This window comes from Aquarana catesbeiana, linkage group LG03 (genome assembly GCF_042186555.1).
Source record: "Aquarana catesbeiana isolate 2022-GZ linkage group LG03, ASM4218655v1, whole genome shotgun sequence".
NCBI lineage: Eukaryota > Metazoa > Chordata > Amphibia > Anura > Ranidae > Aquarana > Aquarana catesbeiana.
In genome coordinates, this window is record NC_133326.1 from 220,982,766 (window position 1) to 221,010,463 (window position 27,698).

Consider the following 27,698-nt stretch of genomic DNA (forward strand, 5'->3'; position numbering starts at 1 on the left):
CACAGCCTGCCACTGGCACACCCTCCTCCCAATCACAGCCTGCCACTGGCACACACCTCCTCCCAATCACAGCCTGCCCTTGGCACACACCTCCTCCCAATCACAGCCTGCCACTGGCACACACCTCCTCCCAATCACAGCCTGCCACTGGAACACACCTCATGTCCAAGCACAGAGTGCATCTTGCCTCAGGCTGAACAGACTATGGAATACAGATAGACAGTGTGTCTGCACAGGGTCCTGTAACCCCACTTGCCACTAGGAATGCAAAAGAGATAAAACAGATGCAAGGCTACATGAAATCATTTTTTTTCTGAAACTAAGAAAAAGCTGTTATGGTGCCTGCATAGTTATAACTGTACTAGAAAGTGACTATAACTACTTTAACCGTTTTCGGACCACCCACCGCACATTTACTGCAGCAGGGCGGCCCAGCTGCGCAAAACAATGTACCTGTATGTTGTGGTTTCTTCCGAGTCTGGGGCCTGCGCACGGCGACCTGCAAAATTGTTCCTGCTGTGATTGGACACCCGGCAATCTCTCCCAAGAGAGGCAGAACGGTGGTCTGCCTATGTAAACAAGGCAGATTGCAGTCCTGACAGGGGAGAAGATGGAGATCTTGAGTTTCTGCTAAGAAGGAACACAGATCTCTCTCTTCCCCTAGTCAATGCATCTCGCACTCAGCTAGCAAGCACTCCCTAGAAGCACACTTAACCCTTTGATTGCCCCTGATGTTAAACCTTTCCCTGCCAGTGTCATTAGTACAGTGGCCCTGCATTTTTATAGCACTGATCACTGTATTCGTGTCACTGGTCCCCAAAAAGTGTCACAAAGTGTCAGATTTGTTCACCACAATGTCGCAGTCCTGCTAAAAATCGCTGAGCGCCACAATTACTAGTAAAAATAAAAATGCCATAAATATATCCCATAGTTTGTAGACGCAAAAACCTTGGCACAAACCAATCAGTATATGCATATAGGGATTTTTTTTACAAAAAACATGTAGTAGAATACATATTGGCCTAAATTTATGAAGAAATTTGATTTTGAGGACAGGGGGAAAAGAAGATCAAAGAAGATCAAAGGGGAGGGTGGGAGAAGAAACAAATGCCTAGCGTGGAGGGGAAGGTATCTTGGAGATACCCATGAATAACTAGTTTTAGAACAACAGGTCTTTAAATTGTAAAGATCCCTTGTAAACAGGCCATATAGTTTTAATAGTGATTGTTAAATTGGGTGGTCCACTCTTCCATACTTTGGCTCTCGCAGCCAACAGTAAAAAACGAAAAAGACCCTTTTTTTGTGGTAGAGATGAATCTCAGAAGTGTCTCTGGGGACATCCGAGTGTGTGCCGGCCTTATAGGTGACAAAAATGTGAAAACCAAAAGACATTGATCGGTGGGTAGGTCCACCATACAGTATATATAGCGTGGCAGTGTGGGAAAGAAATTGGGACTATGCTATGTAGCACTAACTCATGGTGGAGCTGCTGGTTTAAAGCGGGCTGTTGCCATCACCTTTGTCACCTCAATTTCACCAGAACCGGGTCCCGTTGAGTTTAGTCCCAGACAGTGTAGACACCAGACACTTGAGTATCTTTTCCAATGCTTTAATAAAGGGTAACTGAAGGAAGTAGCAGGAAAGAGGTAGAAGAAGAGTTGCAGGGAAGTTCAAATACCTTTTCTTGATGTAGTATTATGAATTGGAATCTTGTAGATGAATGTACTCTCCTTTTAGAGTTGAATCTTTGCCCGCCCAGATAGGTTTCTCTCACTAACCTAGCAACCGGCACGCAGCATGAACAAAATCTCTGCCACAGACTTGAATGGAATAGAAACCCGTACGATCCTCTGCCACAAGATGTAATGGTCTACGATGAACAGCAAACACAGCACCAGAACCTTTAAGCCGACCCGGCAGTACTATGCGATAAGTTAACTTTAGGATGCGTCCTACAACTGAGTCACCAGGCCCCTCTCCAGACCAGCACTCTGCATGATCCTTCCATGACGGGTCCTGCCCTGGAATCTTCTCAGTTGTCCAGCTTCTTTCCGTAGGACAGACAGCACAGGACCATTCCTTTGCAGCTATGGTAGGCCCCACACGCTGCAGCAACGTGGTCCTCCCGGTCAGAGGACCACGCGGTAGTACTCCTAACACATACCTGTTGGCCAGGAGGGCCAGCAGGTGGAACGAAAAACTCCCTAAAACATGGCGTCTATCCCATAAATACTCTCTCCCAGAATGCAACTCGGAGGACCACCTCCACCGAGTTATCTCCGGGACAGAAGAGCACCCATACGTTTCAGCGTGTTGCCTTTCCAACACCGACCCATGGCGACAACGACACCCACAGGCACAGTGTGAAACTACATGCAACACAGCCAAACTGGAACAGAGGCTAAATCTGACTATGTATAAAACAGATAACCCACTAAATTTACCTATAAGCGGTAGATGAAAATCTACCAGCGCTACACTACATAATAAAGGAAAAAAATGTAAAAGGTCATAAAGACACCTATACCATCTCTTAAGGGTCTTATAACTAAGTTTTATGCTGAGGATGCTATATGAGCCTTATAAGTGAGGACGAACGCCTTCTGTAGGTCTACATTCTGAAGTTGCCTACCCAGGTTCTGTTCCCAACCATTAACGTAGGCTGGGGCATGGTAGCAATAGGCTGTATATAAAAATTGGCAAGGGAGACAGAAGACTTCATATTCATATTATTTAGTGTCCTTTTAACTTTGCTCAAGGTCAACTTTAAGAGAGTTGGGTACTGGTTAAGTCCATGCAATAATGTGCATGGGTTTGTACCCCCAAGTATTTAATTGAGGTCCATTAAAACCAGGAGCTATTTACAAGATGCTGTTTCTCACCCGTGGGGAGGCAAATATCAAGAGCAATCGATTTGAGGGTGTTCACGTTAATTGTTGTAAGCCTCAAAAGTAGCAAATTTCCAAAGGATAGCAGAAAAGGCTGTAGAAAGAATGGAAACAGAAAAGGGTCCATTTTGTGATGGTGGCCTCTTGTTGCTATACCTATGCCGCTATCTTGCCCTGACATCTTGTGCACGTGTAGACATGTCTAGAGACCTGGCAGAGTCAAGTGAGGTGCCTGTTCATGAGTGGAATAACGTGAACACCCTGTGCTTTGCTCTGCCAGGTCGTTTAGACCCCAAGGCATGGCTGCACATATTATTCTCGTCTTGGCTAGGATACAGGAAGTTGATCAAGCAAGGACTCATTACACTAGTGATGCCCTCTGAAGAGTAATCCATAGTGGATGGCTCTTCAGAAGGTGCCCGACAGGTGGTGAGGAGGTGTTATGTTGCCCCCTCGCCACCTTGTTTAATCCCTAAAATCCTGCACATCTGCACTGCTACCATATTGCATTCAGGTGAATAGATTGTGTTAAAGAGGCACATGTGTACACCCCTCCCCCGCCCGCTGCCTTTGCACCTTAAAGTGGTTGTAAACCTCAGTTATGAAACCTGAACAAAGCACATATACAGCATATCTGTAGTGTTTACCTGTTAGGGCTGGCTTCTGCTGCTCTTTTATTTCAGTGCTCAGAGCTGCTCAGCTGTCAGTTAATTAGCAGCCACTCATTGTTTCCACAGTGACTCACTTGATTACCATTAACCTTCCTCATTAGTCCAGCCTACAGCCAGCCCCTTTTGGCTATTTAAACAGCTTAGCTCATTCTCTCATTGATCTTGTGTGGTCAATATTGCCTGTGTAAGACTTGGCCTGGCTGACTTCTCTTCTGTTACCTGTTCCTGATTTTGCGCCTCACTTTGCTGATGCCTAATCTCGGCTTGTCTGATTAACCGCTCTGGCATCCAAACCCTGGCTTCTGTTTTGTTCCTGAACTGTGTTATCTTTACTATTTCATTTAAGGTGTGATTTTTTTTTTTTTAACTGCATTTTCTGTCACCTGGTTTATGGTTCCTGAGATTGCTTATCTCTCTCCAAAGCTCTGAGTGTGCCTTCTCTTGTGCTTCCTTCCTCTGTTATCAGCATGAGTCGATTCTGAGAAGTTTTCCTGACACATGAGATACGTTTGCGATGGGGAGAAGAGCTCAGCATGGAGCGTGTCTATTCACAACACAGCTCTGTATCCTTCCTTTGGTCCTGTTTGCTGTGTGAAGGGGAGGTGTGTCTATTTCCTCCAATCAGCTCTCACACAGTGTAACTGCAGCTCTCCACCCCCTCCTCTGTGATACTAAGAGATGGAGAAGGATTTTAACACAATTCTGCCCTTTTGTAGGGAAGAGATAAACAAGTAAAACCTATGTAGGAGGATTTGTTTAATCTCTGTGTATCATCTGAGGCTATTCACTGCACTGGGTATATAGGAGGGTCTACAACCACTTTTACGGGGAAGCTGTTGGGAGGCAGTCAAAATGCAGCTCAGCCGTTTTTTTTTTTCCCTTTTACTACCCCCCCCAACTGCAAGTGTAAATGAGGCCTTAGAATTTAAAAAGTGTTTGATAAAATATTATTCTCCAACAGACTATAGTCACATAATGACAGACAGCTGCCACAGTGTTTTTCTCTCCAGCAGCTGTTTGTTCCTGACTGTGGTAGGGTGTGCAATTCAGTGCATAACACACAGCTTCCTTTTTTTTTTTTGTATTTGTACAAACTTTATTTGAAGTGTGCAAAAATACGTCATTCATGTCACTGTACAGCAGTGCAATGCGATTCTGTACAGTGCGCTGCAATAAAATGCTGCATTCCTGTCTGTCTACTGCGGGGGGGGGGGGAATCGCCGCATTCCTGTATGTCTCCCCGGGGGGGAGGGTTGGTTTGCTGCGCCCCCCCCAAAGACATGTAGGCTTAGGCCGCTCATTTTTGTTTATTCACCTGGGCTGTATGGGAGTAGCTGTGAACCTTTCCTTTTTACATTTACTAGCCCTCTGGATTGGAATCAAGATGAGCCTGCACCCCATGCTCTGGGACACAGGGGTATGCTTTTCACCTCTACTTTGAGCGGCACCAAAAGCAAAATAGCATTTTACATTGCAGTAAAACCGCAGTCACTGCACATATCGTGCATACAGCCTAATTCCCCATACAGATGGGCTGAATGCTGGGTGATATCGACCGGTTAAAAAAAAAAATGGCCAACATTCGGCCCGTGTGTATGGGAGCCGGTCTGAAAGAAGCTGGCTTCTGTCAGACGAGCATGCTGGAAAACTAGCAGCGGACCATCTCCCGATCAGTGTTCTCAGCCAATCGGGAGCTGGACCGCTGATCAGCGCTCTCAGCCAATCGCTGAAAGCCCTGATTGGAGTGTTCTGGTGGGAAGGCTGTCCCCCTGTCAGAACACAACAGCTCAGCGGGGGAGATTGCTGTACTAACCTGCTGGGTTGAACGGAAAAAACTCATAGGGTTTTATTAAAGCAGGAGAGTGTACAATCAACCTCACTTCTGCATAGAAACCAGTCAGCTTCTAGGTTTCATTGCCGAAGCTTAATTGAACAAGTCGAGGTTAGAAGCCGATTGGCTATCATGCACAGCTGCACCAGATTCTGAGTGCTCCAACTTTAGGGCACTTTCACAGGCGGCGGTGGTAAAGCGCCACTTTACCGTCGTTTTAGAGCTGCTTTTAGCGGGCGAATAAAGGGTTAAAAGCGCCCGCAAAGCGCTGCGGCGCTTCCAATTGATTTCAATGGGCAGGGGCGCTTTAGGAGCAGTGTATACACTGCTCCTAAAGCACCTCAAAGATGCTGCTTGCAGGACTTTTTATAATGTTCCACAAGCGCACCGCTCCAGTGTGAAAGCGCATCGCTCCAGGCTTTCACACTGGAGTGACAGGAGAGATGCTATTTTTAGCGCTACAGGGCCTGTAAAGCACCTCAGTGTGAACGTAGCCTTTAGTAAATCTAACTCTACATGTGTACCCGGCTTAAGAGGCAGGAAGGTGGAGTCATGAAATACAAAATTGATACTTCTAGGTGAAATTCCACTTTAAGCCCCGGGTTCGTGTCTTGGGTCTGTGTATATTCACTGGTTCAGGTAGGAATCGGGTCCGAATTTTTGCCTGAAATCACTCCTGAACTGGACCCAAACATGCACAGGACCCTTCTGCAATCAGAAGACAGTAGGCACCCCAGACCTGTGTGAACCGGCTCTATTGTCCTAGGTTTTCTATAACACGGTATTAAGTAGATATGTTTATGTACGTAGCACTTTTTGATGACATACCTACCTTTCTTTGCTCTTAGTTTTGGCGGCAGCAGTCATAGACGCGTCCCCTCTGTGAAAGGGCCAGTTAGTTGTGTTCCCCCCCTTCTGACAGGAATTGTGGTAAGTCCCCACTGAGGGCATATATAGCAATAAACACCTGACATATCACGTCTTTCCTCATTCTCTAAGACCCCTTTCACACTGAGGCAGTTTTCAGGTGTTTTAGCGCTAGAAATAGCAGCTGTATAGCGCCTGAAAACCGTCTCCCATGCTGCTTGAGTGTGCTTTCACACTGGGGCTGTGTGCTTGTGGGACGTTAGATAAAGTCCTGCAAGCAGCATCTTTGGGGCGGTTTGGGAGCGCTGTATATAACACTCCTACACCACCCCTGCCCATTGCAATGAATAGGCAGCGCTTCTGAAGTGCCTGAAAAGCGATTCAGAAGCGACACAACATGAGCATTTTTAACCCCTTCTTTGGGGTTAAAAACTCCCCGCTAGCGGCCGAAAGCACCGCTAAAACAGCAGTAAAGTGCCTCTAAAATGAGCGGCGCTTTATCGCTAACACGCGGGCGGCCCCAGTGTGAAAGGGGTCTGACATGGGTTCCACCATACTTTGTCTCTGAAAAGAAATTTACTCATGGCAATGGATACGAACCATTTTACTGCTGTGTTCAGACAACATAATGCCACTCTTACCTGCAGTGTTTCACATACAAAACATCTATGTGTGTAGAAACGTTCAGGCAAGGGGATTGTTTTTTTTTTCTCGTGGGAAATGAATCCATGTAAATAAATCTTTATTGCAAATCCCAGTGTAGAGCACCAGGCAGAGGAGAGCACTCGTCTGTAGGGATGCCGAGGTGCTAAGACTGCAATACAAGTTACTTCTCAACTAGCGCGCCTCTCTATTGGCCGAGGAGGAAGGCCGTGTCTTACCTGTGCGCTGTGATTGGTGCAGCCGAAATAGACACGATCCAGCCGTCCTAAAGTTGTGTTCATCTGGCCGGTGTTCCCGATCTCGTGTTTTCCGGAGAATCAGGCGAGGGGCACAGCGAGCTCCTTCACCCCGAGCAGGTAGGTGGCTGGGGCCGGGTGGTGTTCCTTCTTCCACCATTCTCTTCTTCAAGGCTCCAAGGCCTGCTTTCTCCAGCTACATAAATGCTGGGGTTCTAAGCTCTTTACAGGCTCCCATCCCATAATATACGGCTGCAGTGTGAGAGATTTGTATTAGTGGAAGAAGACATGTGCTGCTGCCAGTCCTCGTTTATGAAAGGAGAGCTTTCCATAAAGGAATAACAAGTGTGGGAGGTATGGAGCAGATTGTATGGGGCTGGATCACATACACATCAGTGACATGGGCCTTCTATACACAACATGGGGACCTGTCATTGACCACTCTATATACACATCAATGACATGGGCCTTCTATACACAACATGGGGACCTGTCATTGACCACTCTATATACACATCAATGACATGGGCCTTCTATACACAACATGGGGACCTGTCATTGACCACTCTATATACACATCAATGACATGGGCCTTCTATACACAACATGGGGACCTCTCATTGTCCACTCTATATACACATCAATGACATGGGCCTTCTATACACAACATGGGGACCTGTCATTGTCCACTCTATATACACATCAATGACATGGGCCTTCTATACACAACATGGAGAACTGTCATTGTCCACTCTATATACACATCAATGACATGGGCCTCCTATACACAACATGGAGACCTCTCATTGTCCACTCTATATACACACCAATGACATGGGCCTTCTATACAAAACATGGGGACCTGTCATTGTCCACTCTATATACGCATGAATGACATGGGCCTTCTATACACAATATGGGGACCCGTCATTGACCACTCTATATACACATCAATGACATGGGCCTTCTATACACAACATGGGGACCTCTCATTGTCCACTCTGTATATACATGAATGACATGGGCCTTCTATACACAACATGGGGACCTGTCATTGACCACTCTATATACACATCAATGACATGGGCCTTCTATACACAACATGGGGACCTGTCATTGTCCACTCTATATATACATGAATGACATGGGCCTTCTATACACAACATGGGGACCTCTCATTGTCCACTCTGTATATACATGAATGACATGGGCCTTCTATACACAACATGGGGACCCGTCATTGACCGCTCTGTATACACATCAATGACATGGGCCTTCTATACACAACATGGAGACCTGTCATTGACCACTCTATATACACATCAATGACATGGGCCTTCTATACACAACATGGGGACCTGTCATTGTCCACTCTATATATACATCAATGACATGGGCCTTCTATACACAACATGGGGACCTCTCATTGTCCACTCTGTATATACATGAATGACATGGGCCTTCTATACATAACATGGGGACCTGTCATTGACCACTCTATATACACATCAATGACATGGGCCTGCTATACACAACATGGAGACCTCTCATTGTCCACTCTATATACACATCAATGACATGGGCCTTCTATACACAACATGGAGAACTGTAATTGTCCACTCTATATACACATCAATGACATTGGCCTGCTATACACAACATGGAGACCTCTCATTGTCCACTCTATATACACACCAATGACATGGGCCTTCTATACAAAACATGGGGACCTGTCATTGTCCACTCTATATACGCATGAATGACATGGGCCGTCTATACGCAACATGGGGACCTGTCATTGTCCACTCTATATATACATGAATGACATGGGCCTTCTATACACAACATGAGAACCTCTCATTGTCCACTATGTATATACATGAATGACATGGGCCTTCTATACACAATATGGGGACCCGTCATTGACCACTCTATATACACATCAATGACATGGGCCTTCTATACACAACATGGGGACCTCTCATTGTCCACTCTGTATATACATGAATGACATGGGCCTTCTATACACAACATGGGGACCCGTCATTGACCACTCTATATACACATCAATGACATGGGCCTTCTATACACAACATGGGGACCCGTCATTGACCACTCTATATACACATCAATGACATGGGCCGTCTATACACAACATGGGGACCCGTCATTGACCACTCTATATACACATCAATGACATGGGCCTTCTATACACAACATGGAGACCTGTCATTGTCCACTCTATATACACATCAATGACATGGGCCTGCTATACACAACATGGAGACCTCTCATTGTCCACTCTATATACACATGAATGACATGGGCCGTCTATACACAACATGGGGACCTGTCATTGACCACTCTATATACACATCAATGACATGGGCCTTCTATACACAATATGGGGACCTGTCATTGTCCACTCTATATATACATGAATGACATGGGCCTTCTATACATTACATGGGGACCTCTCATTGTCCACTCTGTATATACATGAATGACATGGGCCTTCTATACACAACATGGGGACCCGTCATTGACCACTCTGTATACACATCAATGACATGGGCCTTCTATACACAACATGGAGACCTGTCATTGTCCACTCTATATATACATCAATGACATGGGCCTTCTATACACAACATGGGGACCTCTCATTGTCCACTCTGTATATACATGAATGACATGGGCCTTCTATACATAACATGGGGACCTGTCATTGACCACTCTATATACACATCAATGACATGGGCCTTCTATACACAACATGGGGACCTGTCATTGACCACTCTATATACACATCAATGACATGGGCCGTCTATACACAACATGGGGACCTGTCATTGACCACTCTATATACACATCAATGACATGGGCCTTCTATACACAACATGGGGACCTGTCATTGTCCACTCTATATACACATCAATGACATGGGCCTGCTATACACAACATGGAGACCTCTCATTGTCCACTCTATATACACATCAATGACATGGGCCTTCTATACACAACATGGAGACCTGTCATTGTCCACTCTATATACACATCAATGACATGGGCCTTCTATACACAGCATGGGGACCCGTCATTGACCACTCTATATACACATCAATGACATGGGCCTACTATACACAACATGGGGACCCGTCATTGACCACTCTATATATACATCAATGACATGGGCCTTCTATACACAGCATGGGGACCCGTCATTGACCACTCTATATACACATCAATGACATGGGCCTACTATACACAACATGGGGACCTGTCATTGACCACTCTATATACACATCAATGACATGGGCCTTCTATACACAACATGGGGACCTGTCATTGACCACTCTATATACACATCAATGTCATTATGAAGCTGAAGTTATCTTCTTATTCAGCCAGCTTCTTATTTGAATGCAGAAGTTGGCTCCTTATTCGGCCAGCTTCTTATTCAGGTTGGATTTTTATTCACAAAGAGATTATTTACTAAACAATCATCTGCAATGTTTATAATAAAATCATGAACTTTAACAATAATTCTATCTCCCTAAATGCCATGTATTTAAATGGGTAATTCTGAATAAATATCTGAAAACCATCTTTGCTCACCCAAATTCCACATGTTTTATACTCATTGGGCATCCTACTGTTAGTTCAATTTGGCCCGAGCCAAGCGATATAAATCATAAAATATGGCAGCAAACTTGTCAGCCTGTCACCCATGCATTTCAATGGGAAATTCCAAATAAGAAGCCAAGCTATTCCTATATGAAATCCATCTTGGCTCACCCAAACTCCACTTGTTTTATACTCATTGGGCCTCCTACTAAATAGGAAAGTTCAATTTGGTCAGAGCCAAGTGATGGAAATCCTAAAATATGGCACCTTGACAGCCATACATTTCAATGGGAAATTCCGAATAAGAAGCCAAGCTATTCCTATATGAAATCCATCTTGGCTCACCTAAATTCCACTTGTTTTATACTCGTTGGGCATCCTACTATATAGGAAAGTTCAATTTGGCCCGAGCCAAAAAATAGAAATCCTAAAATGTGGCACCATGATAGCCATGCATTTCAATAGGAATTTCTGAATAAGGAACCAAGCTATTCCTATATGAAATCCATCTTGGCTCACCCAGATTCCACATGTTTTATACTCATCGGGCATCCTACTATATAGGAAAGTTCAATTTGGCCCGAGCCAAGTGATGGAAATCATAAAATATGGCACCTAACTTGTCACTCTGTCACCCATGCATTTCAATAGGAAATTCCGAATAAGAACCCAAGCTATTCCTATATGAAATCCATCTTGGCTCACCCAAATTCCTATTTCCTACTATATAGGAAAGTTCAATGTGGCCCGAGCCAAGTGATCTAAATCCTAAAATATGGCACCAAACGTGACACCATGACAGCCATACATTTCAATTGGAAATTCTGAATAAGAAGCCAAGCAATTCCGATATGAAAACCAATTTGGCTCACCCAAATTCCACTTGTTTTATACTCATTGGGCATTCTGCTATGTAGGAAAGTTCAATTTGGCACTGTGATCCCAAATGCAAGGCTATCGGGGTGTCAGGTGTAGTTCATTATTTTGTTAGTAATGTTATTTGGCTACAGCCCAATTTAATTTTTCTATATAGTAGGATGCCCAATGAGTATGAAACAAGTGGAATTTGGGCGAGCCAAGATGGATTTCATATAGAAATAGGAATTTCTTAGTATTTCCATCACTTGGCTCAGGCCAAATTGAACTTTCCTATATAGTAAGATGCCCAATGAGTATAAAACATATGGAATTTGGGCGAGCCAAGATGGATTTCATATAGGAAAAGCTTGGCTTCTTATTCGGAATTTCCCGTTGAAATGCATTGGTGACAGGCTGACAAGTTTGGTGCCATATTTTGATTTCCATCACTTAGCTCAGGCCAAATTGAACTTTCCTATATAGTAAGATGCCCAATGAGTATAAAACATATGGAATTTGGGTGAGCCAAGATGGATTTTATATAGGAATAGCTTGGTTTCTTATTCGGAATTTACCATTGAAATGCATGGCTGTCACAGTGCCATGTTTGGTGCCATATTTTATGATTTCCATCACTTGGCTCGGGCCACATTGAACTTTCGTATATAGTAGGATGCCCAATGAGTATAAAACAAGTGGAATTTGGGTGAGCCAAAGTGGTTTTCATAAAGGAATATCTTGGTTCCTAATTCAGAATTTCCCATTGAAATGTATGGCTGTCAAGGTGCCATATTTTAGGATTTTTATTACTTGGCTCAGGCCAAATTGAACTTTCCTATATAGCAGGATCCCCAATGAGTATAAAACAAGTGGAAATTGGGTGAGCCAAGATGGTTTTCATATAGGAATAGCTTGGCTTCTTATTTGGAATTTCCAATTGAAATGTATGGCTGTCAATGTGCCATGTTTTAGGATTTCTATCACTTGGCTCGGGCCAAATTGAACTTTAACTAATAGAAGGATGCCCAATGAGTATAAAACAAGTGGAATTTGGGTGAGCCAAGATGGTTTTCATATAGGAATAGCTTGGCAATTTTCCATTGAAATGCATGGGTAACAGGCTGACAAGTTTGGTGCTATATTTTATGATTTCCATCACTTGGCTCGGACCAAATTGAACTTTCCTATATAGTAGGATGCCCAATGAGTATAAAACAAATGGAATTTGGGTGAGCCAAGATGGATTTCATATAGGAATAGTTTGGTTTCCTATTCAGAATTTACTATTTAAATGTATGGCTGTCAAGGTGCCATGTTTGGTGCCATATTTTATGATTATATCACTTGGCTCGGGCCAAATTGAACTTTAACTAGTAGGATGCCCAATGAGTATAAAACATGTCGAATTTGGGTGAGCCAAGATGGTTTTCAGATAGTTATTCAGAATTACCCCTTTAAATACATGCCATTTAGGGAGATAGAATTGTTGTTAACCACTAAGCCACCACCCACCGTCATATGACGGCGGGACGAGGCTTCTGTTGTTCTGGGAGGACGTCATATGACGTCCTCGCCCTCCCGAGCCACTAGGGGGCGCGTGCCCGCTGCGTCGCTCGGGACCCGGTGCGCGTGCCCGGCGGCCGCGATGTCCGCCGGGCACCCGCGATTGCCGGGTAACAGAGCAGGAGCGTGGATCTGTGCATGTAAACACAGATCCACATCCTGTCAGAGAGGAGAGGAGACCGATGGCGTGTCCCTTGTACATAGGGACAGTGATCGGTCACCTCCCCCAGTCAGTCCCCTCCCCCCACAGTTAGAATCACCTCCTTAGGTCATACATTAACCCCTCGAGCGCCCCCTAGTGTTAACCCCTTCCCTGCCAGTCACATTTACACAGTAATCAATGCAATTTTATAGCATTGATCGCTGTATAAATGTGAATGGTCCCAAAAATGTGTCAAAAGTGTCCGATGTGTCCGCCGCAATATCGCAGTCACAATAAAAATTGCAGATCGGCCCCATTACTAGTAAAAAATAAATAAATAATAAAAATGCTATAAATCTATCCCCTATTTTGTAGACGCTATAACTTTTGCGCAAACCAATCAATATACGCTTATCGCAATTTTTTTTTACCAAAAATATGTAGAAGAATACGTATCGGCCTAAACTGAGGAAAAAATTTGTTAAAAAAAAAAAAAAAATTGGATATTTATTATAGCAAAAAGTAAAAAATATTGTGTTTTTTCAAAACTGTCCCTCTTCTTTTGTTTATAGCGCAATAAATAAAAACCGCAGAGGTGATCACATACCACCAAAAGAAAGCTCTATTTGTGGGGAAAAAATGATAAAAATGTAATTAGGGTGCCGTGTAACATGACCGCGCAATTGTCATTCAAAGTGCGACAGCGCTGAAAACTGAAAAATGGCTTGGGCAGGAAGGGGGTGTAAGTGCCCTGTATTGAGGTGGTTAAAGTTCATGATTTTATTATAAACATTGCAGATGATTGTTTAGTAAATAATCACGATCCAATCTGAATAAGAAGCTGGCCGAATAAGGAGCCAACTTCTGCATTTGAATAAGAAGCTGGCCGAATAAGAAGATAACTTCAGCTTCATAATGACATGGGCCTTCTATACACAACATGGGGACCTGTCATTGACCACTCTATATACACATCAATGACATGGGCCTTCTATACACAACATGGGGACCGGTCATTGACCACTCTATATACACATCAATGACATGGGCCTACTGTACACAACATGGAGAGCTGTCATTGACCACTCTATATACACATCAATGACATGGGCCTTCTATACACAACATGGAGAGCTGTCATTGACCACTCTATATACACATCAATGACATGGGCCTTCTATACACAACATGGGGACCTGTCATTGACCACTCTATATACACATCAATGACATGGGCCTTCTATACACAACATGGGGACCTGTCATTGACCACTCTATATACACATCAATGACATGGGCCTGCTATACACAACATGGGGACCTCTCGTTGACCACTCTATATACACAGATCAGCCAGAACTTTATGACCACCCACCAAATACAGGCATGGACACCACTAGACCTCTGAAGATATGCTGTGATATCTGGCACCAAGCCATCAGTAGCAGATCCTTTTAAAGATAAGTTTCCTTTTTAAAAAATAACAAATGCTCATCTTTCGCAGGTAAATAAGTGTAAGGCTGGCTGGAGGCTAACTTGTATTTGTGGAAGGAGTCTGAGAGGGCTATTTAAGCCTCCTCCTCTGTCAGGGCCAGTGTTATCGGCGGTTCTGGGTTCAGAAGGGGGAGGGGCTGACACGTCACTTCTGGGTCCTTGCTGAGCATGGTCGGCTGCATCATGGTGGCAGTGCCTCTCTCGGAGCTCACACCGGGCTCCACCGGGGAGTCAGCCTGCCCACCCACCTTGTTACCCCTGGGCACATCACGAGGGGGCCGCCCGCTGTTCCCGCCGGGTGAGGGGGGGGTGATCGGCCGCCGCCGACTCCTCTCCCCATGCACATCCAGCTCCACGAGGGAGCTGCCCGCCTGGTGCACCGCCGGGGGGTGGTGCCCGCCTGCCAACTCCTCTCTTCCCATGCACATCTTGCTCCATGTGGGAGCCGCCCGCCCATGTCTCCGGGTGTTCACGGGGGGGGGGTAATCGGCTGGTCGGCCGCCCGCCTGCTCCTCTCCTCATGCGGCCGCCCGTTTCTTCCGGTGCTCACGCGGGGTTGTGGGCGGCCACCCACCCGCCTGCTCCTCTCTCCCCACAATTAATATCACTGCAGCACAGTCATAGAGGTCATCAGACCTACACACAGCAGTCATGGCAACGGCCAGACGGGAAGTGACAGGTTTGTTGTGGCTTGCAGTAGATGTACCGTGCTGGATTGTTATCAGTTATCATTATCAATTTTCATTGTGGTTTTTAGTCGCATGTCATTCTCAAGCTTACATAAGGTCACATTCATTGTCAGCAGGGCTTGGCTTGGCAAGACGGGGAGGATGTAACTACAAGCATTGCTGCTTTTACTTGGTTATTTTGTTTCTTTGGTCAGTGTTTCTATCATAGCGTTTCTGCCCCAGGAGTTCTGTTATAGCGTTTTTCTGTCATAGTGTTTTTCTGCCCCGGCATTTCTGTCACAGCGTTTTTCTGCCCCGGCATTTCTGTCACAGCGTTTTTCTGCCCGGCATTTCTGTCTCTGAGTACAGTCTTGGCATTTGTCACAGCGTTCTGCCCCAGGGTTTTTTCATAGCGTTTTCTGCCCCAGAATTTCTGTCATGGCATCTCTGCCTCAGGATTTCTGTCATGGCGTTTCTCAGTCATAGTGTTCTGCTCAGCATTTCTGTCTCGGCGTTCAGTCTCAGCATCTCTTTCATAGCGCTTCTGCCCCAGGATTTCTGTCATGGCATTTCTGCCTCAGCGTTTCTGCCCCAGGATTTCTGTCATGACGTTTCTGACTCAGCGTTCAGTATCAGCATTTCTGTCATAGTGCTTTCTGTCATAGCGTTGCTGTCCCTGCGTTTCTGCCCCAGGATTATTTCATAGCGTTTCTGCCTCATCGTTCAGTCCCACCATTTCGGTCATAGCCTTTCAGCCTCAGCCTTTCTCAGAGGGGCATTGTTGTTCAGTCACGGCATATACTTCGGTAGCTGTTTTCATCTTTGTTGTTTGTCATGTCTCATTGTATCTTTGTTCATGTTTGTACCTGGGTCAGTTAGCTAGGGCTCACATGTGGGGATCTGTCACATCTACAAATCCATACGGGCTGAGGTTTCGTTTGTTAATGATTGTTGACCACAATCTTCTCGCCTGTATACCATACGTCATACGATGCACGTTCATTCACCACACCTAAACGACCACCCACCACGGTCTGTGGGTACACCAGCCCTGAGTCTCAGTTTAATTACCTGTCTCTGCGCTGCAGGTTACTCAGGCTCACTTGCCACTTACACGAGGGTCATCAGGTTAATTTACGCGCAGTGGTCTTGACATTTCTGGTCATGTTCTCATACAGATAGGCACAGAGGGGCGTTGTTGTTCTCATGTCTGGTTGTCTCTCATTTCTGTAGTTTGTGTTCTCAGGTTGGGCTGTATTGGCATCCATACTGACATCAACCATGCTTTCACTCACTTCCATCAGTCCTGCCCGTTGTTAGGGCTAGTTGATTGGTTCAGATGTCGTTTCACCACTGGGCTCACCCTTGGGTTGGAAGCAGTCGTCAATTTTCTTTCAGTTGACGTCCTATTGCAGAGGCCCTGGTTACCGCCCAGGGATTTATAGTGCTCTCTGTGTGTGTGCTGAGCCATGTCCCCTTGACGGTCCTTAAGTGGTAAGTTTGGGCAAACGTCGTCATGATTCTGCATTCCACTCTCGGCTCTGATCTCTTGTCTAGGACGTTGCCTGGAGAACTGCTCAGGGACGTCAGTCCAGTCATTTTTTCCGATCCCCAGCCTGTTCCAGGTGAGGGGGGGCTTCAGTCACTCTGGGTACTACGACGGTATCATGCCATGGGACTCCTTTCCCTGGGATGGAGTCTGGCCTTCCTCCTTCCTCGGTTCAGGATTCAGACTCGGGTGTCAGGTTTCAGGCTGAAGCATGACCCAATCGGATCAGGTGGGACCGGTTTTCTGTCTCTGGCATGGTTTCTCCATGTTCGAGGATGCTTATTGCCATAGCGCATGGGCCTTATCCGCCAACTCCATGACATCCATCAGGTATCCAGCATTTCGAACTCCTGCCATTTGTCTTTTGCACTCACCCTCTCACTTCCCCATTCCAAGTATGGGTAGGCCAGGGGTTGGGGGGCATTTCAATGAGCTACTTCACTGGTGTCTGTGTGAAGTATTTCGTTCTTCGCGGCCATCATTTTTGCAGGGGCTCCTCGGGCCAGCCCTTGCTCCCTTTCCCCCACGTATCCTCTCATTCACAAGCGGTTCATTCTCATGTCTGGGTTGTCTCGGGCATCAGGCTCATCCATTCTTTCAGGGGATGTTTAGTTGGGTTCTGGGTAACTGGGCAGGTTCTATAGGGGGTTCCTTCTCATCACCAAGTCAGGAGTCGGTGGGTTTCTCCTGTCATAGCGGATACTTACCAGATACATACTGTTGCCATCCGGGCGCACGCTACTCCACTTAATGGATTGTTACCTTCCCTTCTTCACCTAAATTTGGTGTATTTTTGCCCTATTTTCAGGCATACAGACCAGTCAGGCCAAGGCACACCTCTGGCCTTGGTTATTAGGAGTATCGCATTTCACACTTGAAGACTACAAATGTGCATTTATTATTTTTTACACTGGAGCCTGTAAAGCATTGCACCCATGATTAGCAGATCACAGAAGCAATGCCAGGATCCTGCAGACTCCCAGTACACTGCTCATACCTCCGATACAGGCAGGCAGTTACTGAATTATAGGAAGATCAATGCACTATGAGGACGCTCACCAGTACCCTGGAAGTTCATTGAGAAATACAGTGCCTTGCTAAAAGTATTCATATCCCTTGAAGTTTTCCACATTTTGTCATGTTACATCCAAAAACGTAAATGTTTTTTATTGGCATTTTTTGTGATACACCAACACAAAGTGGCACATAATTGTGAAGTGGAAGGAAAATAATAAATGCTTTTCGGCATTTTTTGTTGTGAAAAGTGAGGCAGATGCAGTTTTGTGTGGTGTGTTTTTTTTTTTTTTTCAGCTCTAAAAATGCATGCACAGTGTTTTCCATGTATTCCTAAGGCTCTAGTGCACACCATGCAGTCAAATCCAGTCAGTTTCTGGTGCAGAAACTGACCGAAACTAGCTGCACTGGTGTGAACTAGAGCCTTTGGAATACATGGAAAACACTGTGCATGCATTTTTAGGGCCAGTTCACACCACAAAAAATGTACTCGTATGTTCCGGATCAGTTTTTGCTTACAGTTCACACCATATGCAGTTCCAGTACGTTTTTGATACAATTTGCTAGGTTCCAGTACAGTTCTGTGCAGAAAAAATGCAGCACGCTCTACTTTTTTTTATGCATCAGTGACTGAACTAGAGCCATTAGAATACATGGAAAACACTGCATGCATTAGTGCAGAAAGAAAGCGCACAGAACTGCATCTGGTGTGAACTAGCACTTAATCTAGTTAGGGGCACTTAAAGTGGGATTCCGGCCTTAAAAAAAAAAAAAAAAAAATTTAAAAGAAAGTCAGCAGCTACAAACACTGTAGCTGCTGACTTTAAATAAGTACTTACCTGTCCTGGGTGCCCACGATGTCGGCCGCCCGAAGCCGACCCGTCCCTCGGCTCCCGGCACCGCCGTCCTAGGTAAGGAAAACAGGCAGTGGAGCATTAAGGCTTCACTGTCGGCTTCCTACTGCGCACGCGCGAGCGGCGCTCTGTGAATGGCCTCGTGGTGTTCTGGGAACACGCATAGTTCCCAGAAAACAACGGGGCCGCTCACCGAGGAGCAGAATATGCCGTTGAAAAGGAAGAGGCAGATTAGGAAGACTGCCTAGCAACAAGGGTTTAGGTAAGTTTAAATTTTTTTTTTTTTTTCAGGATTTTTGGTGAATTTTTTTTTTTTTTTTCAGGGTGGCCCTCCACTTTAATACCCCTAACTAAAATCTAGTGGAACCAAATGCCTTCAGGAGTCACCTAATTTGTAAATAGAGTCCACAGCTGTATTGTGAAGCCCTCAGAGGTTTGTTAGAAAAACTTTTGTGAACAAACAGCATCATGAAGGACAAGGAACACACCAGACAGGTCAGGGATAAAGTTGTGGAGAAGCTTAAAGCAGGGTTAGGTTCTAAAAAAAAATATCCCAAGCTTCGAAAATCTCATGGAGCACTATTCAATCCATCAGTGTTGGTTCACACTTGTGCGATGTCAGACAGTGATTAGCACTGCTGTGCAGATCGCATGTGATGTCTGTGCGATGCAAATTCAGTCATACAGATTGTATGGCTGAACTTACATCGCATTCGGACCAAAATCGTGCAGGACCCATTTTTTTTTTTTTCTCCGCACCAGAATCGGATCGCATGGGTGTTCTCACCCATGCGATCTGATTCCTGTCTGAATTCACAGTTCGCACTGCGATATGCAAACCGATCTGGGGGTGTCATTAACTTTCTATTGACACCCGCCGCGGCTTGCATATGGCAGTGTGAACAAAACGCGAATTGGCACTGGAATTGGGCTGGTTTCCGCATCGCACTGGTGTGAACTGGCACTCAAGTGAAAATGGAAAGAGTATGGCACAACTGCAAACCTACCAAGACATGGCCATCCACTTAAACTGACAGGCCGGGCAAAGAGAGCATTAATCAGAGAAGCAGCCAAGAGGCCCATGGTAACTCTGGAGGAGCTGCAGAGATCCACAGGTGGGAGAATCTGTCCACAGGACAACTATTAGTCGTGCACTCCACAAATCTGCCCTTTTATGGAAGAGTGGCAAGAAGAAAGCCATTGTTCAAAGAAAGCTATAAGAAGTCCTGTTTGCAGTTTATGAGAAGTCATGTTGGGGACACAGCCAAACATGTGGAAGATGGTGCTCTGGTCAGATGAGACAATGAACTTTTTGGCCTAAAAGCAAAACGCTATATGTTAGAGCAGCACGATTAATTGTTATTCAATCCCCCTCACGATTTTAACCTGCATTTCCACTATTCATTCATGTAACAGTGCAGAGCAGTTCCCTGCTCACTCACAGCTGTCAAAAAAAAGAAAACAACCATCCAATGTTTAGTAACACCTGCTCAGTGCTGAGATTAAAGGAAACCGTGTAACATTTAGTTCTTTTAGATCAAAGAGAAGAACATCAGTCTGTAAATGAGATCAGTTTATCCACTTATAAAGACTTAGGCCCCTTTCACACAGGCTTTCCAATCAGGTCCTTCTGTCAGTTTTTCAGATGGACCTGATCAGACGCTCCATGCACCTCCATGGAGCGATGGATGTCAGCGGTGAGATGTCCGCTGACATCCACCTATATTTGATCCTGTCCATGAAGTCCAGACAGATGGAGACCCTATTTTCCATCTGTCTGGTGGATGGGGTCAGATGAAAACTGATAGGCGGCCCGTTTTTCATTCAGTCTCCCTTATAGAGGATAGCGGGGCTCTGACATGCCTGCTCAGCGGATCAATTTCCCCGCTGAGCAAGGCCTGTGTGAAAGACACCTGAGGTGTAGTGTATGTATGTGTTTTTATTATTTGTATATATGTATGTATGTGTGTGTGTGTGTGTGTATGTATGTGTATGTATATATATATATATATATATATATATATATATATATATATATATATATATATATATATATATATATATATATATATATATGTGTGTGTGTATGTGTGTGTGTTTGTATATATATTCCACAGCTGCAGAGAATTCTCTGCTTAGAAATGGGAAATACTTTGTCAAGATGGCAACGGTGAAAAAAACGCGAAAAACGATTCTTAACGATTAAACGTGCAGCTCTATAATACAATATCTCTCAAAAGTGCGTACACCCCTCACATTTTTGTAAATATTTTATTTTATCTTTTCATGTGACAGCACTAAATAAATTATACTTGCTACAATTTAAACTAGTGAGTGTACAGCTTGTATAACAGTGTACACTTTGCTGTCCCCTCAAAATAACTCAACACACCGCCATTAATGTGTACACTGCTGGTAATAAAAGTGAGTACACCCCTAAGTGAAAATGTCCAAATTGGGCCCAAAGTGTCAATATTTTGTGGGGCCACCATTATTTTCCAGCACTGCCTTAATCCTCTTGGGCATGGAGTTCACCAGAACTTCACAGGTTGCCACTGGAGTCCTCATCCACTCCTCCATGACGACATCACTGAGCTGGTGGATGTTAGAGACCTTGTGCTCCTCCACCTTCTGTTTGAGGATGCCCCACAAATGTTCAATAGGGTTCAGGTCTGGGGACATGCTTGGCCAGTCAATCACCTTTACCCTCAGCTTCTTTAGCAAGGCAGTGGTCATCTTGGAGGTGTGTTTGGGGTCATTATGTTTGAATACTGCCCTGTGGCCCAGTCTCTGAAGGGAGGGGATCATGCTCTGCTTCAGTACATCACAGTACATGTTGGCATTCATGGTTCCCTCAATGAACTGTAGCTCCCCAGTGCTGGAAGCACTCATGCAGCCCCAGACCATGAGACTCCCACCACCATGCTTGACTGTAGGCAAGACACACTTGTCTTTGTACAACTGGTTGCCGCCACACACGCTGGACACCATCTGAACCAAATAAGTTTATCTTGGTCTCATCAGACCACAGGACATTGGGCTCAATTTGGACATTTTCACTTAGTGGTGAAATCACTCTTGTTGCCAGCGGTTTAGACATTAATGGCTGTGTTTTGTTATTTTGAGGGGACAGCAGATTTACACTGTTATACAATACACTACATTACCTTGTAGCAAAGTGTCATTTCTTCAGTGTTGTCACATGAAAAGATATAATATAACAGGGCTTGACAAATGTGCTTAGAATCTAGGAGCCAGCTGAAAAAGTTAGGAGCCAGTTTTTTAAATCCTCTGCCCAGCGCCCAGAACTGCATGCCTGGGGCATCGGGCAATGAGAATTGCTCATGCCTGATGCCAAGCGAAAAAAAAAAAATATTAAAAAAAATAAAAAAAACTTTTGTTTTGTTTGTTATAAGATTTTGCAAATAAGTTTTTTTTTTTTTTTTTCTCCTCTTTCACTGATGTGCTCTGATAGGCTGCACTGATGGGCTGCACTGATGAGGCGGCATTGAGGCTGGAACTGATGGGCACCAATAGGCAGCACTGACAGGTGGCACTGAGGTGACACTGATGGGCAGCACTGAGGTGACACTGATGGGCAGCACCAATGAGCACTGAGATGGCACGGATGAGCAGCACTGACTGGTGGCACGGATGAGCAGCACTGACTGGTGGCACGGATGAGCAGCACTGACTGGTGGCACGGATGAGCAGCACTGACTGGTGGCACGGATGAGCAGCACTGACTGGTGGCACGGATGAGCAGCACTGACTGGTGGCACGGATGAGCAGCACTGATGGGAACTGATAGGCAGCACTGACAGGCAGAACTGAGATGGCACTGACAGAGGGCACTGAGGTGGCACTCCACAACGGCGGTAAGGAACGAGCGGCTGATCATGCCCACAACCTCAACCCCAGCTGTCAAACTGGGAAGATGATGTCGGAGGTGGGCGGGCAGTGAGAGCACGCCATGCTCATCACAGCACTGCCCACCAGAGGAGGGCGCTGGTTCACAGAAAGGAGCGTGTATCCCGCTCCAGCAGGCCGCAAAGCCGCGGCCTCAATTTTGGCCAGCCCGACCTAAGTCCGCGCACCTGCAGGGGGGGGAGGCACATTGTAGGAATCCAGACCGCTGCTGCGGTGTAGCCCAAGCTCCAGGATGCAATTTCCAGTCGTCATTGCAACCTGGCGCCTGGGGTTTGTCGAGCCCTGTAATAAATTATTTACAAAAATGTGAGGGGTGTACGCACTGTGTGTTTTCTTATATATAATCTCTATCTATATTGTCTTTTGTTTTTTTGTTTTTCTTTAAATCTATTCCCCTTCCCTAAAGGTGGAGGATGATTAATCCTCAGAACCGAGTTATGGGGTTAAAATATAACCAGAAAAAAAGTAAAACATATACACACCTTTTTATTAAAATAATAAAGATATATAAATAATTACCCTGCCATCCCACCCACCCCTAGCTTAGTGCATTCATTTCCAGACACCTTTCTTTTTCTCTTTTAGGTCCGGTTCACCCCATATCTGCACATGAATCGCACAGCAATGTACTGTGCATTCCTGCGCGATTCAGAGCACATGCAAAACGCACTCCATCTGCGATAGGCAGCGGGTGTCAATAGAAAGTAGTTATGCACTGAATTTTCGGCGGCCAAAATATATTGGCTAAAAACTGTGTTTTCGGCATGTGGCCAAAAGAAGAAAAGGGGACACGGACTGCCCAAGGTACAGCACATTGTAATCCTGGCGGCTCAGTCAGTCCTTCTCTCTCTCTCTCTCTCTCTCTCTCTCTCTCTCTCTCTCTCTCTCTCTCTCTCTCTCTCTCTCCCTCTCCCTCTCTCCCCTCTCTCCCCTCTCTCCCCTCTCTCCCCTCTCTCCCCTCTCTCCCCTCTCTCCCCTCTCTCTCTCTCTCTCCCCTCTCTCTCTCTCTCTCCCCTCTCTCTCTCTCTCTCCTCTCTCTCTCTCCCCTCTCTCTCTCTCTCCCTCTCTCTCTCTCTCTCTCTCCCCTCTCTCTCTCTGTGTATATTTATTGGTTTGCGCAAAAGTTATAGCGCCTACGAACTAGGGTACATTTTCTGGAATTTACACAGCCTTTAATTCATGACTGCCTATGTCGTTTCTTGAGGTGCTAAAATGGCAGGGCAGTACAAAACCCCACAAGTGACCCCATTTTGGAAAGTAGACACCCAAGGAAATTGCTGAGAGGCATGTTGAGCCCATTGAATATTCATTTTTTTTGTCCCAAGTGATTGAATAATGACAAAAAAAAAAAATTACTAAAAGTTGTCACTAAATGATATATTGCTCACACAGGCCATGGGCATATGTGGAATTGCCTATCCGCGTACGGGGCCCCGAAAACCAATCACCGCCTTCAGGATTTCTAAGGGTGTAAATTTTTGATTTCACTCTTCACTGCCTATCACAGTTTTGAAGGCCATAACATGCCCAGATGGCATAACCCCCCCCCCCATGACCCCATTTTGGAAAGTAGACACCCCAAGCTATTTGCTTTGAGGCATGTTGAGTCCATGAATATTTTATATTTTGACACAAGTTGCAGGAAAGTGACAATTTTTTTTTTTTTTTTTTGCACAAAGTTGTCACTTAATGATATATTACTCACACAGGCCATGGGCATATGTGGAATTGCACCCCAAAATACATTTAGCTGCTTCTCCTGAGTATGGGGATACCACATGTGTGGAACTTTTTAGGAGCCTAGCCGCGTACGGGGCCCCGAAAACCAATCACCGCCTTCAGGATTTCTAAGGGTGTAAATTTTTGATTTCACTCTTTACTGCCTATCACAGTTTCGGAGGCCATGGAATGCCAGGTGGCACAACCCCCCCCCCCCCCAAATGACCCCATTTTGGAAAGTAGACACCCCAAGCTATTTGCTGAGAGGCATGGTGAGTATTTTGCAGCTCTCATTTGTTTTTGAAAATGAAGAAAGACAAGAAAAAAAATTTTTTTTTTCTTTTTTCAATTTTCAAAACTTTGTGACAAAAAGTGAGGTCTGCAAAATACTCACTATACCGCTCAGCAAATAGCTTGGGGTGTCTACTTTCCAAAATGGGGTCATTTGGGGGGGTTTTTTGCCACCTGGGCATTCCATGGCCTCCGAAACTGTGATAGGCAGTGAAGAGTGAAATAAAAAATTTACGCCCTTAGAAAGCCTGAAGGCAGTGCTTGGTTTTCGGGGTCCCGTACGCGGCTAGGCTCCCAAAAAGTCCCACACATGTGGTATCCCCATACTCAGGAGAAGCAACAGAATGTATTTTAGGGTGTAATTTCACATATTCCCATGGCATGTTTGAGCAATATATCATTTAGTGACAACTTTGTGCAAATAGAAAAAAAAAATTGTCTCTTTCCCGCAGCTTGTGTCACAATATAAAATATTCCATGGACTCGACATGCCTCTCAGCAAATAGCTTGGGGTGTCTACTTTCCAAAATGGGGTAATTTGGGGGGGTTTTGAACTGTCCTGGCATTTTATGCACAACATTTAGAAGCTTATGTCACACATCACCCACTCTTCTAACCACTTGAAGACAAAGCCCTTTCTGACACTTTTTGATTACATGAAAAAATTATTTTTTTTGCAAGAAAATTACTTTGAACCCCCAAACATTATATATATTTTTTAAAGCAAATGCCCTACAGATTAAAATGGTGGGTGTTTCATTTTTTTTTTTCACACAGTATTTGCGCAGCGATTTTTTTCAAACGCATTTTTTGGGGAAAAAACACACTTTTTTTAAATTTTAATGCACTAAAACACACTATATTGCCCAAATGTTTGATGCAATAAAAAAGATGATCTTAGACCGAGTACATGGATACCAAACATGACATGCTTTAAAATTGCGCACAAACGTGCAGTAGCGACAAACTAAATACATTTTTAAAAGCCTTTAAAAGCCTTTACAGGTTACCACTTTAGATTTACAGAGGAGGTCTACTGCTAAAATGACTGCCCTCGATCTGACCTTCGCGGTGATACCTCACATGCATGGTGCAATTGCTGTTTACATTTGACGCCAAACCGACGCTTGCGTTCGCCTTAGCGCGAGAGCAGGGGGGACAGGGGTGTTTTTTTTTTTTTTTTTTTTTTTTTTCTTTATTATTTTTTTTTGCTTTTTTATCTTATTTTTAAATTGTTCCTTTTATTTATTTATTTTTTTTTTTAATCATTTTTATTGTTATCTCAGGGAATGTAAATATCCCCTATGATAGCAATAGGTAGTGTCAGGTACTCTCTTTTTGAAAAAATTGGGGTCTATTAGACCCTAGATTTCTCCTCTGCCCTCAAAGCATCTGACCACACCAAGATCGGTGTGATAAAATGCTTTCCCAATTTCCCAATGGTGCTGTTTACATCCGGCAAAATCTAAGTCATAAAATGCTCGTAGCTTCCGGTTACTTGGGCCATAGAGATGTTTGGAGCCACTCTGGTCTCTGATCAGCTCTATGGTCAGCTGGCTGAATCACCGGCTGCATTCTCAGGTTCCCTGTTGAGACAGGAGAGCCAGAGAAAAACACGGTAGAAGGTGGGGGGCATTCCCTCCCACTGCTTGTAAAAGCAGTCTAAAGGCTAATTAGCCGCTAGGATTGCTTTTACATGAAAGCCGACCGCTGGCTGAAAAGAATGATACCAAGATGATACCTAAACCTGCAGGCATCCATTCTGGTATAACCACTCAAAGTTGTGAATGGTGTACCTGAAGACAAAAAAATGGTTAACAATAAAGCACAGTAAACGGTAAAGTATAAAAAATTGCATACCTGAAAAGCAAACATGATAAAACATAATAACAATAAAACATTGCAGAATAGAATACAGTAAAAAAGAGCAGAACAATAGAGAGAGAGAGAGAACAATAAAACAACTATTTTTTTTTTTATTTTATATTTTTGTTTGTGTTTTTTTTTTTTTTTACACTTTTTTTTTTTTTGTAACTGTAACTTTTGTAACTGTAACCGGTTCCAGGTTCGGGTCTCTCAAAATGTGATGGCATCTTGGGAGACCCTGTGAAAGTGTGCCTAGTCTGTGGAATGCTGTACCCTACGCTAATACTCAACTAGTTAATGGTAGCGTTCAAAACATTCACCAATGCAAAGACCAGGATTGTCAGGACAGGAGGGACAATAATAGGGGGTGTCACGCCTATATCTGCGCTTGCTGCAGACACGACATATTTTTTGGGGGGGTTCGTTGGGTAGGGGTACTCGGGAGGACATAAAGAAAATGCCTCTCATGCAGCCGACTGCATTTGGTTGGGGATGTGAATGGGGGAAGTACGGGCGCTGCAGAAGTGGTGGGTTCCCAATTAGGATTGGTGAATGCAGCAGGAAGGGCATTATGGGCACGACGGGCCTGTGTTTGTCTTTTTGGTGGCAGGGGGACACTACTTGTGCTTGCCACCTCACCAGCTTGAACTGCACTTATGGGACTGGCCACGTCACCAAGTGTTACTGCAGTGCTGGTTTGACTACGACCGGGGTGTACTAGGGTGCTGGTGCTTGCCAGTTCACCAAAACGCTACCAAAAAAACTGTTAGCGATTGCAGGGATCAGGCCTGACTCTGCGAACACTGCAGTTATGCGTTTAGTGTTTTGTAAGTGACAGTGATCGATCGATACTGCACTTGGGTGGGCTGGGCCAGGCGGAGGGGCAAAACGCAGGTGCTAGCAGGTATCTGGGCTGATCCCGCTAACACTGCGTTTTTGGGAACCCTAAACTGCTGGGGACGCCAGCA

General features: G+C 44.8%; 1 protein-coding gene across 3 annotated transcripts in view; it reads left to right on the forward strand.

Annotated features, from left to right (window-relative positions):
* Nucleotides 1-27,698, forward strand: part of AASS (aminoadipate-semialdehyde synthase) — a 243,251-nt gene that overhangs the window by 64,906 nt on the left and 150,647 nt on the right. The window contains exon 1 of one of the 3 annotated variants that reach the window (XM_073619795.1): nucleotides 7,122-7,276. The exons of 1 other annotated variant lie outside the window; for it this stretch is intronic. The gene's annotated coding sequence lies outside the window, so the exon portion shown is untranslated. Of the gene's footprint in view, nucleotides 1-7,121; nucleotides 7,277-27,698 lie in introns of those variants that run through there. One more of the 3 variants, XM_073619796.1, reaches the window with a different exon arrangement.